Source organism: Rhinolophus hipposideros, assembly GCF_964194185.1.
Source record: "Rhinolophus hipposideros genome assembly, chromosome: 2".
Classification (NCBI taxonomy): Eukaryota; Metazoa; Chordata; class Mammalia; order Chiroptera; family Rhinolophidae; genus Rhinolophus; species Rhinolophus hipposideros.
In genome coordinates this window covers 87,292,352-87,311,071 of record NC_138048.1, presented here as the reverse complement: position 1 = coordinate 87,311,071, position 18,720 = coordinate 87,292,352, and positions in this window count along the sequence as shown.

Genomic DNA, 18,720 nt, shown 5'->3' with positions numbered 1-18,720 from the left:
GCCGTTAATTAATGAAAAGCACCTAGACTGTGAATTCTCACTGCAAGAAAGAACATCACTATCATCTCTACCTTACAGATTAAATCACTTACAACCCGGAGACTCAACCTTCCCAGAGTATCACATCTATTAGTGGCAGACCTGACATTTTTGTCCTAATTCTATCAGAGACTTTACTAGAGTGATCCAAAATTAATATTCAAAGATTAATTTTTGGTCTGTTTAGTTCATATTAATTAAGCTATTATGAATTGATTAAACTAATGTTAAAATCCTTTTCATTGCTAACATAAATTGCATTAATTTGTTTTAGTTTATTCCATTCCTGGGATTGCATCGCCACCATGCTCTAATTTTCACAGGAGTGATATTTAATTCCTATGTGTACTCTATGCTCATACTTCTTATTTAGATATGAGCAAATGTGTTCACTGCTATATCATGGGGCTCAGAAAAGACAAGATGGAATGAAAACTTGCTAACTATAAATCTGTATCCTATTCCCCCAAAATATTAATCATCTGTATTTTAAACAATAAGAAGAAAAATGACTGATGTCAAACACTTTTCTCCACAACTCAGACTTGAAAGCTCAGAGGCTGTTTCAGAATGAACACAGATTCCGGTCACTTACCAGACTACTTTAATGTATCCTTACACTACCTACTTTTGTTTCATTAATGACTGCCAGAAATTATAGTACTTTGTTTTAGAATAACAAATAGAAGAGGAACTGGTTTCAACAACTGCTCAAAACATTTATTATTGCTCAAAACATTATAATTAACCATACTCTGTTTGTTCTCTTATATAAACAGAAGGGACAGCTAATGACACCTCAAAAGAACAAATAATTCAAAACTGCACCAAATAATTTATTGGTGTATGCGGCCTAACTACAAAGGAAATTGCATCTAATGCTTGCTTGAAAACATTTAGCCTGTGGATTACAGAGAAGGAGCACCAAAGGAGATGAGAATAACAAGAACGTAATATTGTAGGAATCTGGATTTTTAATAGACTTTATTTTCTATTTTCTATAGCAGTTTGTACATTCATACTATACTTGAGCAGAAGATACAGAGATGTCCCATATACCCTTTGACCCCATACATGCAGAGCCTCCCCCATTATCAACATCCCCCCTGAGTGGTACATTTGCAACAACTAATGAACCTACATAAACACATAATCACCAAAAGTTAATAGTTTACATTAAGGTTCACTCTTTGTTTCCTACACAATATGGGTTTGAACAAACGTATAATGATATGTACCTGGCATTATAGTATCATACAGAGTAGTTTCACTGCCCTAAAACTCTTCTGTGCTCCATCTGTTCATCCCTCCATACCCCTAATTCTTGACAACCACGGGCTTTCTATTTATTCTCTGTAGTTTTGTCTTTTCCAGAACGTCATATAAGTGGTGTCATACAGCATATAGACTTTTTGGACTGGCTTCTTTCGCTTATTAACGTGCATTTAACTTTCCTTCATGCCATTTCATAGGAATTATTTAAATTTGTGTTTTAAATATAGGGCAACAAAATTTTTCTCTCACCAAAAAAATTAATTTTTGTACCCTTTTAATTTATCATAAATAATAAAATAGTCAAATGTTTACAACTCTATAATTCGTATATTTACAAAATTCAGCTTTTAGTTTGCATAGGATTCAGCATATTTGACTGACTGATTAATGGAATAAAATGGGAAGGTTTAAGAATCACTTCTCTAGGATATTAGATAATTATGTTTATTTTTTTTTCTTTTGATTCAAGATAGAATTTAGATCTGAATTGAAGAATACAGAATAAAGAGAGATGGGGAGATAGAAAAGTTAATATGTAATGAAGACCTTTTCACAAAGAACACTTTTATGAAAACTTACTGTTTAAAATTTATTGTAATATATTTCTATGGTAATCCATAGCAATTCTACAGGTTGATATGCTGATGAATTAAACTCCTAATTTATATTAAAGATATGTGGTTAGGATACTTTGGTTTTCATAATGAATTCATAAAAATGGCTCAATAGAATTTCAGGCCAGCAAAATTTATTTCTTTATGCATTCTTTAATCCATTATTTCCATGTATTTTATTGAGTTATGCACAGAGATTGCAAAGGTCTGCCCCATGAAAATATGTCAGTTTAGACTCTCACTTGGAATATTGTAACAAACCTCTAGTTGGACTTATTGCTTCTATTATTCACTCTAATCAATGTTTCTTATTGAAGCCAGACTGCTTTTTCTAAAATATGTTTATCATTCTACTCAAACCCTTATCCAGTAAATGGCATCCTGATGAACTCAAGATACAGTGTAAAATCCTTAACCTGGCCATCAAGGCTCTTTATGATCTGGCCCCTGCTTCCCCCAGCCTCACCATTGGGTGGTCTCCCTCTCTGCTCACTACACCACAGCTTCTGACCTTTTAGAGCAGGGGTGTCCAAACTGTAGCCCGCAGTCTGCGGCCCGCAATCCATTTTTAATTGGCCCACAGAAAATTCTAAAAATATATTTAGTTTACTTAAATAAACCAGGTGAGGCAATACATACTTCACCTCGAGTGAGCAGCCTGGCTGTTTGTGTATTTTACCGCATATGGCCCTTGGTAAAACACGTTGAAAAAACTTTGGACACCCCTGTTTTAGAGCCTCATGGATGCCAAGTTCTTTTTCTCTTTGAGCCTTTGTTTTTGCCTGACATGGTCACCTCCACATTCGTGGCTTGGCAAACTCCTGCTCATCCTCAGCTCTCAGCTGAAAGACACTTCATCAAAGCAACAATCTCTGAATTAGATTCTCCTTATACACTTTTTCATTAGAAAGAGTCTCCAGTTGTCATTGGTATACGTCATTCAAAGAGTCTCCAGTTGTCATTGGTATACGTCATTCTGCAATTATTTAATAGAAGTGTCTTGCAAAAGACCATAACTCTATGAGTGCACAAATCATGGCTATCATATTTACCATAGGGCACAGCATTGAGATATGTGAATAGGACTAAGAGGAGACCTTTAAGAAAGATCAGCATAAGGATCTTACTAACTAAAGTAGGAAAGGTGAGTAAAAGAACAAAGGAGAAAGAAAATCATAGGAACTGTTAGAAAAAAATGTTAAAGTGAGGCAAAATGAAGTACTAATTTTATTTTAACAGCTGTTCTTACAAATGTTTGCATATTTTATGGTATTTTTTAATATCCTGGGTTGGGGGTTGGGGGGAAGCAGACTGTCTTTCCTTCTAAAATATCACAGAGGGAATACCTCTTATTGTGTACTCGAGCTTCTGGGTCCAAGGCCTTGGCTAGATTCAGGAGTTAGGTGCCCAAATTCTCCCTCCAGGTGTTGAGATCAATGTAGAATCAGAGAACCTTCTGCCCATGTGAATTTATTTACTACTTAATGTTTAATCCGTTTTACTTTTTCGTTATAAGCAGTTTTCTTTCCTACACAATTTTTCAGAATCAAAGCCCTTTCATGTTCTATGTCATGACAATGTGCACTTAAAAGATTAAAGAATCATTGTGTGGATGTGCTACTGTGTTTCCCTGAAAATAAGACTGGGTGTCATATTAAGTTGTGATCCAAAAGACGCAGTAGAGCTTACGTTCAGGGGATATCATCCTGAAAATATCATGCTAGGGTTTATTTTCCGGTTAGGTCTTATTTTCGGGGAAACATGGTAAGTGTGATGCGTTTTCTAAGCCTGATCTGAATTGAAAATACACTAAATTTGGAGTAAATACAAAACTATGAGTTATAATTGTACAAATACAATATTAACAGAAGACCCAATCAATTTGAATCATTATAATTAAAATGTGTAACTTTATTTTCCAGATGAATGAATAAAAACTACTTTGATAATTTCTTTGAATTATCTACTTTATGATTTCTTTAAATTCAGCTAGTTTTGGTATTATGATGCCAAATCAAAGTAAATAACATTTTTTTCTGAATAATGTATTTAAAGATTACCAAAATAATATTTTAATAGGATCATAATTAACGTCTCATTAAGAATTAACACAAATGCGTATGTTCTATCATAATTCACTAAAGCCATTTAGTAATACTACTCTTTAAATTATTATTTTTTTTTTGCTTAAGAATCTGTTGAAATGTGTAGGCTTTTCACTGCAGCAGATGAAACCACATAATCCTTATTCCCCAAAATGTTGCTTCACTGCACAACAGAGATGTAATACCAAATAGACAAAAAGAAAAGTAGATGAATATTATACAATTTTATAAAAGTAAATCTAATGGGAACACAGTAAGGAATTGTGCTCGAGGTGAGACATGTAGAAAAAGTAAAAACAAACAAAAATCTCTGAAATAACAAAGAGCTTTATTATTTAACTCTGAAAGAATGTCAAAGTTTATAATAGCAAAGGGGAACCTGGTAGAGAAAAATCCTGTGTGTTTTTTTTTAGCATTGCCTTTGTGAAATAAGTCAATCAATGCTTTTGATGTTTCAAGGTACCATCATTTAAAACATTAGATTATTAAATACATTATTAGATAAGATATATTTATAGAAAAATACATTTTATTCACCTGCATTATATTTATTAAATTTCAAATTGCGTAGTGAAATATGTTAAAATCCTAACCCCCAATGTGATGGCATTAGGAGGTGTAGCCTTTGGGAGGTAGATAGGTCATGAGGGTGGAGCCCTCATGAATGGGATTAGTGCCCTTATAAAAGGGATCCCAGAGAGCTCTCTCACCCTTTTTCCACCATGTAAGGCTACAAGGAGAAGTCTCCAACCTGAAAGGAGGTCCTCCTCCAATCATTCTGGCACCTTGATCTCAGACTTCCAGCCTCCAGAACTATGAGAAATATATTTTTGTTTATAAGTCATCCAGCCTATGGTACTTTACTATAGCAGCTGTGACTGACTAAGACATCATTATATGTTATTTCTGTTTCATATGGAGAAAAGCTATTGATTCTTGAAATTGCCCATCTTACTAAATTATTGTGTCTTATAGTTTCTCAGGTATTTCTCTTAGAGTTTCTAGATAATAATCACACTTCCTGTAAATAATTTTAATTATATCTTCTCTTTTCCACTTTTTATCCCACTCTCCTCTAATTAAATTGAACATTCTACTAGAGCAATGTTTGATTGGTAATGCTCAGGGAAGCACTCCTAGTATTTTACAGTTAAGTATGGTTTCAAATTTCTTAGAAATGAATTTTCCCATGCTAAGAAAATATTCATTTTTTTATTTAAAAGTTTCTACCAGGAAGAAAGTTTAATTCTATCAAATACCTTTGTACCTGCAATTTTTGATAAAATATAATGAAGAAAATTAAAAGATTTCCAAATATTAGCCATCTCAGCATTTCTGAGATCAAATAAAATTGGTTGGGTTATGTAACTCAGTTAACATGCTGCTGCATTCTATTTGGGATTCATTTCTTTAAAATTTACATTTTTATGTAAGAAGAATTACTCTGAAATTTGTTTCAGTATCTAACAGAATATTAAAATTGAAATTTTTGACAAAACACCAAGATAAAATATAATGTGCTAGACATTCTTCCATTCTACAATATATATTATATCTTAAGCAAGATTTATAATGAAAATATCCCTAAACCAGTGACACAACTCTTAAGGTCCTATACCTCCTCTAAGAATTTAAATGGTTGAGAGTTGGTATTAAAGAGAAGGTTTTGTGAAAAGAAATTTTGAGAGCATCACCAACATGCTTGGAATCTTGATTCCACAGCAGTGTCTTGTTCTCAACTTATGTGTGGTGAAAGAAGTTTTGAAGGGATGACTTAGAAAACTTTATTTGCATTCCCTGACATTTGTGACTCATGCCTAAGAAAAGCTCAAATCATCTTTGAATGAAGTCTGGAAATAGGAAGTTACTTCTTTCTCTCTGAAAGTGAGTCAAATGTGGGTTTATCATGGTGACCACAAATGAATCCCAAGTAGAAATGTCATCCTAAGATTATTTTAAGTGGGACCCACCCCAGGAGTGTTGCTGTTTAGGGTGAAGAACATCAACTGGAAAAGGATGTGGGATGTCCATCCAGAAGGAAATTTTGTGTGGTGGAGGTGAGCCTGACAAAGGAAAAACACTTCCCATGTCACAGGAGTTTTAGAAAAAAATGCTCCATACAGAAATCTTCAGAAAACTCATGAAAGTGCCCAACAAGTGAAAAAGTTGGCTTTAAATGTCTGTAATGTCCAGAAATCATAAAGATATGTCAAATATGAGCTTTCCTACTTGCCTTGCCTCTTCTACCATACTTTAGTGTTCTCCCAATCCCAACCCCCAAAATTGACTCTGTTGGTGTTATATTTAAAAATACCAAGTGGAATAAAAATTGAATGAGAAAGAGAAAGAGAATTAAGAACCCTATCATCTCTTGTAAGTAGTCAGTCCAAATGAAATTCTAACTGAAAGAGGAAGATGTAATTTAAATAAACTTTAAAGATTTAATCGTTACACAGGAATGAATGTTTTAAAAGTTTGTAATTTGAAAGAATGGTCAGAAAGAAATGATGCCTGTTCCATTCATTTTATTATTATTTTTTTCAATCTAGGGTCAGAAAAAGAACAATACTCACTAATCAGGTTTAAAAGAATGGTGAAAGTGAAAAATACATTTGATTTTATAGTTACCAGGAATTGTTTTGTTAAATATACAGTTAAATATAGTATCATTGTTAGACTTTTGTATCCCATGAAATGTCAGCTCTAGGAAAGTATTTAGAAAATGTTTTTTCTTGGTGCTTTAGAACAGTTTTGATAGGCACTTAAACCATCTTTGGGGTAGTAATAAAGGATAGTTGATTATTTAATTTTCTTCTCTCTGAGAGACCAATTTTGGTATAAATCTTTTTTTTTTTTAAGAAGTCCAAGCAACTTATCAGATCTATGTATATTTTGGGGCCATCAGTCTTCTTGGCCCTGACCCTTGTTGTAATACCTTAACTTTGCTATTACTCACCTTCCAGAAACCACCAGAAAAGCATGGTGGTCAAGCAATGTTAAGTTTATTATGCCTACTGTGGCAATGAAGAACTTGACCTTGACAGAATCTTAGAAGTGGCTTAGAGAGGAAAATCAAGGGAAATGTACAGTTTTAGGGTTTCAGCTGGATCATTATAATTTGCATCTTGAAATGTGGAAAAAAAACAGCTATAATCAGGCAAAGTTTATGATATAATGACTTTGGATTAGTGGGCACAGCTGAGTGAGGGTGAAAGGAGATTTCTTTTTTAAGCAAACTTGATGAGATCTGAGTCTGATTAGTAAACTATTTTAGTTGTTTCACACTTTTATCTATGAGTAGTAAGTTTTCCTGAAGTAGTTGCTAAGTATTTTTTTTCTTATTGTTAGTATTGTTTAGATATGACTAGGCAAGTATGTTTAACTACAGAATTTTTAAGATGGTAATTAACAGAAAAATATTTAGTCCCAGTATTTGTTAACACAGAGAAAAGGACTTGTGTTGGTTCCAGTTTTCAAATTCAGTTTCACAGTTTCAAATTATGTAAAGTGTCTTAGAGTTACAAGAAGGAGCTAACCCCCCTCAATGTTTAAGCCGCATTGAAAGAACACACAGTAACATGAGGGACCATGGGATTTTTCTGATGGTCTGCAGATTGACAAAAGTCTCAGGATTCTTATGATTCATAAATGACTTTAGAAATAGCTTATTATGACCAAAGACAATACCCTAAGCCTAAGAAACACGTATTTTTGTTTTTTTAGAGTTGCTCCTTCTTACAAAAAGGGAATTTGATTTAGTTAGTTGCTTCTGATGCTTTCATGAAGGGTGTCTATTAGACATAGTTCTTGCCAAGCTTTTCAGGACTGGTTGCAACCCCCTTGTCTCCTGTTCAGACCATATGTAAGTGTGAGAATCATGATGAAAAAGAAAAAAGAAATTAAGAGTAAGAATGAAGCAGTCCATCAAAAAGTATATGAAATTAGTTCCTAAAATTATGAAATCTAAATCACAATTCTGTGTTTTCTGAAATAAAATAAACATCACAAATTTTTTTATCAAGGTGGAAAGAGGAAGTGACCATCACTAAGTCTTTCAGGGGAACTGTTGCCTTTGATATTTTGGTATTACTATGCCTATGGTACATGCTCTCATTACTAATCCATGTAACCGTGGTCAAGGTGGCCATGTTCTTTTCACCTACAAGGCCAAACCTAGGGCCATAACATCTAATAAAGAACTATTTGACGCCACGTTCTATAGAAAGTAGAAAGTTCTATAGAAAGTTCTATAGAAAGTCTGGGAAACTCAGACTTTAGGGCTATTTCTGTTTAGTACACAAAGTTTTCAAGTGAATGTATGTATCTATTCTGGATAGCAAAAGCTGCCTTTCTTTTCTTCAATGTCCAGTAGGACATTGTCCACAGGGTCTGAATGAAGAGATACATATTTTTTGTGAGATTCAGATGCTAAATTCTACTCAAAACTGCAAATTAATAATGGTAAGTTGTTACCCTAAATTCATAAAAATATATTTAATTATTTAAGCACTATTAATCAACATTAATCTACCATTCATTGAAAATTTTATACAGCAATTTCAAGGCATGCTTTTTAAACACAATTTAATATTTATCTCAAATCATTTTATCTTTTCCTAAATTATCCCACACTGAATCCTAAGTCATATTACAAAGGTTTACCTGATATTTTGTCCATTCATTTAGCACAGGGTCTCACAATAGTCCTGCTGACATTTTGGTCTGGATAATTATCTGTTGGGAAAGAGGGCTATCTTATGCATTGCAAGATGTTAAGAAGCCCAGTAGATACCAGTAGTAATTGCCCCCACCTCTACCCCACACCAGTTGTGACAACCAAAAATTTCTCTAGAGATTGCCAAGTATATGGGAGTGGGACAGGAGGAGAGACCATTCCCAGTTGAGAAGTATTGCTGCAGCAGAACATTAAGCTTTCTCAGTTGGCATATCTTGCAGCATCGGCTATCTCAATCCTAGGCATCCCATTGATCATTATTGATTATGTCTAAGCTAATTGTTTACCTTTCCAATCTTTTCCATACTCAAACACACATGGCAGAAAAGAAACAGATAGGGGGTTGAGATGCCTCTAGGACCTATCCCTGTATTTGTTTTCTTTAATTAGAAAGTGTTATTTTCCTGACAAAAGACATCTTGATACTTTCTTCCTTCTATTAAAATCACTTTGGGGCTCTATATTACAGTTCTGTGTCAGCTGGAGATCCTACTAACCAAGTCCTACCTGCATGAAATGCTGTTTTCAGTGACAAATTTCATCAGTTTAATAAACTTTGTCTTATGATAACAAACCATTTTGAGTATAATAAAAGCGTTATTTTTTAATTGAAATTTATCTTGTTTTCATGAGAGGCTGTTATTGGAAAATCACAACTGCAGTTCATCCCAGACTGAACTGTTAGGCAGGAAGAGTCACGAATTTCCCATTTTCTATTCTCTGAGTGCTTCACTCATTCCCATAGGGGCGATTTATGCAGTGGCAGTCAGCCTGATTTTCTTCCTGTTTCATTTTCAATTGCAGCATGAATAATATCAAATCTTTATTGGTGGTTCATGAAAATTGTACTTAATCTCTTATTTCATGAAAACCTCTCATTGCAATGTTTAATTTTTAAACAAATTTTTCCATGACTTCACATTTTCAGCTTGTTTACTTGTATTCATATGGAGGGAGAGGGGAATTAGTGGTACTTATATTCATATGGAGGGAGAGGGGAATTAGAGAGGAAAGGGCAAAATGGCAATCAAAGATATAGCCTTCCATGGACTAGCTGCCTCTCTGTCCATTACCAAAAAATGAAATCTACTGAATAATTCCTTTGAGTTATATTTCAAATAAATAAGTGCAATGTGATAGGAAGAAGAGTAATTGTGATAGGTCAGTGGGAAACCTAGCTTCCCCCTCTTTTAAAGATACTTAGTGTTTCCTTATTTTCTTTATTCATAAAGTAAGGGTTCGTGTATAGTTTTCATTGATCTACTCAGTAAGAGTTTATTGAACATCTAATATGTACCAGACATTAGATTTTTTGCTTAGAACACAAACGTAAATGTGAAAGACTTCATTGTTGTCTCTATTAATATATTAATATTCAAAAATAACTAATCTAATAAGCAAAATATGCAACGTTTGGAACACAAAATACAGAGGGTGCCAAAAAATGTATACACATTTTAAGAAAGGAAAAAACTGAATTAAAATTGTAATACTCAATATATACCAATAACAAAAGATGAATACAAGTCACGTTTGACTTCTGCAATTGCAGAAGGTGCTCAAAGTGGTTATCATCAGCATAATTTTAATAAAAACTTTTTCCTTTCTTATGTATACATTTATTGACAACCTCTGTATAAATAAAAACATGAGAGTATAGTAATTAATGACAATACTCTATCACTGTAAATTATATAGGATTATGCAATTTTATGTGCAAGAGTTCTATACATGAAAATTGCCAAAAGGACATGAAAACAACCTGAATAAATGGTAAGAAATATAATATCCCTATATAGAAAACCTTAATATTATATAGCCCTACATCAATATATGCAACAAGTAGATAAAATTCCTAAGGAACAGAGAAGGGAGGTTTCTACATTTTTAGTTATACTTAGTGCGGTATTAATTAAGAATATTTTTGAAGTATTTATTCAATCTAAAATGATAATATCCTTGATATGGCACCTTTACTTCTAGATATTCAGCCTCCAGAAATAAATGCCAAAATATGGCAACAAGAATTTTCACTTGTGCTTTATTTAGATAGCTGAGAACTCAAATTTCCATCACTAGGGATAAAAACTATGACAGACCCATTTAATAGAGTAGCATGAAGCCATTAAACATAATGAGATAGAGCTAAATCTAGCATCATGAAATAATGTTCAAGAGATAGCATCACTAAATGAGAAAAGTCAAACTTCAGTATGTGTTATATGACAACTTTCTATAAAAATAAGACAATAGTAGCATTAATATATGTACAGACAAAAAGCTCAAGGACTTATATCTGAGATTATTCATTTCCTTTACATTTGAATTATAACTTTTTCCTACGTTTATAATTAGAAAAAATTAAGGCAATGTGAAAATTTATGTCAATAACATTTTCTTTATCAGAATTTGACACTAGAAAAATTATGAGTTGATTTTGTTTCTTCTGTTTTTACAACCATAAAACTTCTAAGCTGAGTAGCATTAACAGTGTTAAACGTTACTATACCAAGTCATTCCTTCAATAGTTTTTAATTAATCTTTTCCTTGAAGAAAATATGTGCAGCTATAGAATGAACTTGTCTAAGCAGAAATGATTTAGGAATTCACATAATTAGACTTATACTCATGCAGTATTTGACGTCTATCTCTGCAAATTTACCAGGAGTTTCACATTTTTCAGTTTCATTCTTTTAACAACTGCATTTGTGTATAGTTGCATTGTAAATAATTGTGATTATTTATAGAATTACTGGAAAATTTTCCTTGGCTTCTTCTGTGTATTTTTCCCATTGAATTTTGGTCTCTTTGGAAAATGAAATACAAGTTGGTAACTGTGTTTAATCCATGAAACCTTAGTCTAGTTGGTAATTTCAGTCATCAATTATATGATAGAAAATGTGAATTATAATCACTTTCCCTCAAAATGTGCCAAAAATTATAGAGCTCTATGTATAGGCAGAAACAACTGGTTCAGGAATATTTTTCAAAATCTTTAAACATCTCCAAAATGTCAGCCAAAGTATATTTCTATATTTCTTGGGAACCTATGCACCGATGTCAGCACCTAGTCTACACTTCAAAGCAATTTTGGCCATTCCTTTCTGGAATGGCCATCAGAGCTGTCCTTGTATTACCCTTGATGTCCTGAATGTCATCAAATGTCTTCCTTTCAATATTTCCTTTATCTTTGGGTAAAGAAAGAAGTCACTGGGGGCCAGATCAGGTGAGTAGGGAAGGTATTCCAATACAGTTATTTGTTTACTGGCTAAAAACTCCCTCACAGACAGTGCCGTGTGATTTGGTGCATTGTCATGACAAGAACCATGAATTGTTGGTAAAAAGTTCAGGTTGTCTAACTTTTTCCCACAGCCTTTTCAGCACTTCCAAATAGTAAACTTGGTTAACTGTTTGTCCAGTTGGTACAAATTCATAATGAATAATCCCTCTGATATCAAAAAAGGTTAGCAACATCGTTGCAACAAATGGACGAACTTAACCCTCAGACCTCGTACTATAGAAAGTTACATGTGAGATTTATGATGAGTGCTGAGGACAAAAGTGCATGAAAGGCACTTTTTGATGAAATAGAGTAAATCTGAATTATGCAGAGTAAGTCAAACAAGTTCAACAGTGCCTTGTGGTGCTCTTTACAAACTCATGATATCATTGTCTTTAGCACCATTAATGTTACCATTCCATTCTTTAGCCAATTAGATATTAGGAGATTGAAACTTAAATGTTATGGAATAAATAATAGAATGTTATAAAGGACATTAGCCATTGAAATGAAACATTTATGTCTCTGAATATATAAGAAACACCACCAATTGTACCTTTATGGTCGCCTAGAGCAAAATCCAAATACATGTATGAATGTCATGTTTGTTGGTAGATTTTTTTTAAAAAACTTAAGGCCAAGTTGAATTTTAGTAAAATTCTACTGTTTACCAAACTAAGTATACTTAAGTTCTTAAATGAATTTTTCTTAAATACGTTAGCATATTTAATGGTCACTTTTCAGTGCATATTATACTCCCATTATAGCCCAAGTATCCCACTGGAATTCACTGGTAGCATAAACTCAGCTTTACTAAACCTGCTATTTGACCACACAGGACAGGAGTCTATCTACACCTGGAATTTTAAAAATGATTTTTCAGAGTATGTGTTAGCTCAGCAAAAGAAGAATAAAAAGACATCCCATCAGAAAAAAATACCATGTTCAAAGATTTAGAATGAAGTTCAGAATGGATTGAATGCAGAATTCTCTTTAATCGATTACCTTATTATTATATATTTCCATTGAGCAAAAATAAGATTATAAGTTTATATTTTTTTTTATTTCCTGAAAACTTAAGACCATTAGGGTTAAATATTGTTTCCTTATGTGTTGAACTATTATTACAACTGTTTTTTTAAAAAAACCAGTAGCAAAATAACATGTTGATGATTATCAGACAAAAAAGAAAATGCATTTCTCTATGTACCAGTCTTTTTCGTTAATTGGTTCATGTATCCGTTGATGAATGTTATATATTTTGAATATAAGGCAGAGTCTAGCAATAATTATAGTTTTAAGTTGTTGTCGATGTAAATGCTGAAAACCCTTTGTCACATAAATAAGTAGATGGGAATTGTTATAACAATGACACAAAATTGTTTGAACTAACTCATTCTTAGTTATACGACAAAATATACTATCATGAAAATTTATTTTCAATGTTAAGCTGATATGCCAATTAGATCCTGTTTCAATTTAATTAAGAACAATGAATTAAAAACACTGATTTGTGAAAGGGTTAGTGACCCAGTGGTTAAATACTCTTTTGCCTAAAACACCGTCATCTGCTTTTTAAGGGTCCCTTTGTTTGGCATGGTAGAGGTTATGCCTCTGAACAATGAACCTCAGTAAGATTACTATTAGACCAGATACAGAATTTTTTGTCGTTATTTGGGGACACATGATTGTGAAAATGGATGTGACTGAGAGCTAACACATGCCAGACAGATTCATTTTAAATATAAACATTATTTTTTCTTTTTTCTTTTTTTTTCTTTTTTATTCTTAGGCTTTCTATGACAGATCAATTTTCGAAAGCTGGGAATCTGGAAATTAGTTTAAAACCATCCACATCCAAATACCATTTGGAAAGTCTTCATGCATTCTCATTCATGCAAGGGTAAGACAATTCTGGTCTGAAGGGTGTAGTCATTTTAGTATTCAGGACTAAAGACAAGATTTCATTTACAATTCTCTTCTTCAAGTGGGCTCAAGGGCTTGTCACCTGCCACCACTTCCTACAGGCTACCTGTGCAGTCACAGCACCCTTTCATTCACTTACCACTCATGTTTTCATTTCCCTCTTTATGGATGGCACCTAGAGATTTCACTTTCTTTTCGGTGTGTTCAGCTACACATTTACCAAAAGTTTGGTTATAGTTAACCAGCATACTTGTATTGGGAAAATACCTAAATTATCTTACTTCGTCTGCCATTCTATCTGAATAAGAAATTTGCTCAATCATAAACTAAAATTATTCAAAAATCTCTATATGGAAGAAGTTTAAGGATACATTCTGGCTGGTATGTAGAAACTAATCTTTTTTGACATTAAATGCTATTTCATATTTGTTGGAGGTGTACAGCATAGTGGTTAGACATTTATATAACTTATAAATTAATCCCTCCATAAATCTAGTACCCACCTGGCACCATTCATAGTTATTATAATATTGTGGACTATATTCCCTATGCTGTAATTTATATCCTTGTGACTGTTTTGTAATTACCAATTTGTACTTCTTAATCCCCTTACCTTTTTTATTCAGCCCTGCAACCTTCTACCCATCTGGTAACAATCACTTTGTTCTCTGTATGTATGAGTCTGTTTCTGTTTTGTTTCTTTGTTTTGTTTTTAGATTCCACATAGAAGTGAGATCATATGGTGTTTGTGTGTGTGTCTCTCTCATTCACTTATTTCATATAGCATAATACTCTCTAGGTCCATCCAGGTTGTCACAAATGGTAAGATTTTGTTTTTTATGGATGAGTAATACTACATTGTACATATGGACCACATGTTCTTTATTCAGTTGTCTATTGATGAACATTTAGGTTCCTTCCATATTTTGGCTATTGTAAATAACACTGCAGTGAACATAGGGGTGTATGTATCTTTTCAAATTAGTGTTTTGAATTTCTTTGGATACATACCCAGGAGTGGAATTGCTGGGTCATAAGGTACTTCTATGTTTGATTTTTTGAGGAACCTCTATATTGTTATCCATAGTGGCTGCACCAATCTGCAATCCCACCAACAGAGTACCAGGGTTCCTTTCCCTCCACATCCTTGCCAGCACTTGTTTGTTGATTTCCTGATGATAGCTACTCTGGAAGGTGTGCAGTGATCTCTATCTCACTGTGATTTTTATTTGTATTTCTCTGATGCTTAGTGACATTTAGCATCTTTGTATGTGTATTGCCGATGTGTACATCCTCTTTGGAGAAATGTCTATTCAGCTCCTCTGCCCATTTTTTAATTGTATTGTATGATTTTTTGGTGTTAAGTTGTATGAGTTCTTTATAAATTTTGGATATTAACCCTTATTGGATGTATCATTGGCAAATATGTAGAAACTGGTCTTGAAAGCCTAGTGTGCACACTGCATTTCTTTTTTGATTTAGAGTATGTATTATACATAGAGAAAAATAGAAAAATGTAATAACTCTATTCATGCTTCTGTAATATTAAAAAACTATCCATAAAGATATCAAGGCAGGGTTGGGAAGTATGGAGGAAAAGGAGCTAGAAACACCTTAAGACATCCTTGTTGCCTCCACTCACTATAACATGCCAAGGAATAAAGCTAACACTTTAATTCCATACACCCATATAGTGAACCTACTACCTAAAAAGGCACTTAATAAACACTATTTGATATGGATGAATTATAAATAGTATGCTTTGAGTTGATGGGAAAAGTATAAAAAAATAAATGACTAATGGGTAAAAGTTTGCTCAGTACTAAATAATAGTAATGAAGTTTTGAATTTATATAGCTTTCTAATGTGTATCCTTTAAGCTCAAAACAAAAGACTTATTAAATTTTGTTGTTACGTAAAGGACCAGGTATAAAGGGTTGCTTAAAAGTGTATCCGCATTGACATTTTCCAGTCACTGATAAGGTGCGTTAAAAAAATATTAAAATAAATATGTAAATCGTTGGTGATAGATAGATGATAGATAGAAGATAGATAGATAGATAGATAGATAGATAGATAGATAGATAGATAGATAGATAGACAGACAGACAGATGGCAGGTGGAAAGAAAGCAAAATACAATAAAAGTAAACATTTTCATGGAGAGAACCAAAGTCATTAAAATTGCTTCGAGTTAGAAAATTGGATCCAGCTGATCTTGCCTGCGCAGGTGATGTAGTTGACATTCGGAATGTGGTTGGGTGGTGGGAGGAAAAGGGCAAGCCTGCAGCCTCCCTTCCATGGCTACCTTTGGACCACAGGGCTCCTGGATTACCTTCCTCTCTGATCCAGAATGCTCAGGGATAAGGAAAAGATTAAGTGGGACTATGACAATGAGCAATGAGCAGGCCAAAACTCTATATGGTTTTCTTCCACTTTATCTAAGAATAAGCTGTATCCCCTACTTTTAAAGATCTTTTTATGTTGAACTGGTGATTTTTTTATTTCCTAAGTTTAGTAACTCACATGCACTAAGACTTCAGCATGTTTGTTACTGCCCTTTGTAGATTGGCAGTAAAATCTTCAGGGGACAAACCTTGCCTGTTGGACAACTTCTTAACCACTCTTTGTGACATGAGATCACCCCTTCTAGATCATGATCTGAATCCCCAGAAACTCAGAATTCCATATCCAGTGGTCTTGAGGTTTCTTCCAGGCTCTAGCCTCTCAAGGGCAGACTGAACTTTTATATGTATATCCCAAAACCCACAGAGATGGACTTAGATGGGGAATTCACATGCTTGCACAGTACAAGACAGCGTGGGGTCACATTTGGGGTGTGATACAAAGAAAAGGTGGGCAGGCTTCAGATCAAATGCTGGCTCACTCTCCATGCTACCATGTCTGGTGTGAGACTCCAAAATTTCCAAGAATTCTAAATTCAACCTAGCCTTGCAGGTTATTATGAAGACATATTTGTCACAGTAGAAGAAAGGTATGTATTTTATTTAATAGTTTACTAGGTTGAGTTGTTACTTTAAAATATTTAGATATGTAGTATAAGGGCCTGCTATTAGTGGTTGTTTTATGGACTTTTTTGTCCCAGGCCAAACAATCAATGAGTCCAGGCCACTACACTTCCTTCAAAACTAAGGCAGCCACAACAATATCAGCAGAGCTTCACAAGATATTGCATTTTCTGGAGATTCGAATGCATATCCAAGTAACCAAAGTGTAAAGCAGAGTTTGCCAAGTGGAGATTTAAATGCAGTAAGAAGGCAGTATAAGGTTATTAACCTGCTTACCCTCCATCCCCAAAGCAGAACTTAGGACTAAAGCTTTTGTGAAATGGGGTTTTCTCTGAAAGTGATCTCCAAAAGTAGAGAACTGGAAAAAAATGAAACAGAAAAGGAGGAAAAGTTAGTCTAAAGCTGTATTAGTGAATGGTTTTTTGGGAGCTACTAGGGTTCAGTTCTGCTGGGGACCTGCTAGCTACTGTGTAAAATTTGCTTCAGAAATGAATATCCAAGAAACATCACATGGGAGATTTTTCCAGTAGCTCCCATACCTACCATATTCCCTGTTAACCCCTATCCTCTTTCAGATTTGTGCATGGGTCAGTATGGCTTAACAGTCACTGCAATCTGTCAAGTCCCACTTGACAGAGACAGAGGAGGTTAGAGGAAGAAACCAACAGATAGGCATTGTGGTTGAATGAGGTACTAACAAGTTGCATCTGCAGGCAGCTGGATGTCATGGAAATGGCTAGAGCAACAAGGTAGACTTAGGGGATGTGAGGTGGGACCAAAAGGTTTCTAATATTGGAGGCAACAGTTGTTTCAAGGAGGAATCAATAAAAATAGTGATTAAATTTAAACTGTGCTCCAGAGAATGGGTAGGCATTAACACTTGGAGATGAAGGATGTACTAGTTTCCTGGGGATGCTGTAACAAAATACCACAAATTGAGTAGCTTCAAACAACAACAAAAATTTATTTTGTCATATTTTTAGAGGCTAGAAGTTCAAAATCAATGTGTTAGCAGGGTTGGTTTCTTCTGTGGTCTCTTAGGGCACATTTGTTCCATTCCCCTCTCTTGGCTTCCAGTGGTGGCTGACAGTCTTTGTAGACACATCACCTCAATCTTCACATGGTATTTTCCCTGTGTGTTTGCATCTTCATATGGTTATCTTCTTACCAGAACACCAGTGATATTCTTTCTCTGTCTTAAACTTTTGGAATTTTAATTATGATATGTCTTGGTATGGACCTCTTTGGGTTCATCTTGTTTGGGACTCTCTGTACTTCCTAGATTTGGACGTCTGTTTTCTTCACCAGGTTGGAGATGTTTACAGCCATTATTTCTCTCAGTGGTACTTCCCTAGTGCAGGTCAGTGCATTGTGGTGGGGTTCCCATATACTGTGTCTCCATCTCTCCTGTCCATGTCTATGCGGTCTCTCTTGGTTGTGCAAAAGCTGTTCAGTTAGTCCTCAGTTCTTCTTCTGGGGAAATTGCTCTGTCTGTGGGTGTAAATTCAGTGTGTTCATGGAAGAAGGTGAGCTAAGGGTCTTCCTACACTGCCATCTTGGACTGGAAGCCTGGTGGGTTCTGGAGTACCACCCATATTGGATTAGTGGCCCACCCTAGTTTAGTATGACATCATCTTAATTATATCTGCAATTTCCTCATTTCTAAATAAGGTCACATTCTGACGTACTGGGGGTTATCATTTCAACATATCTTTTCT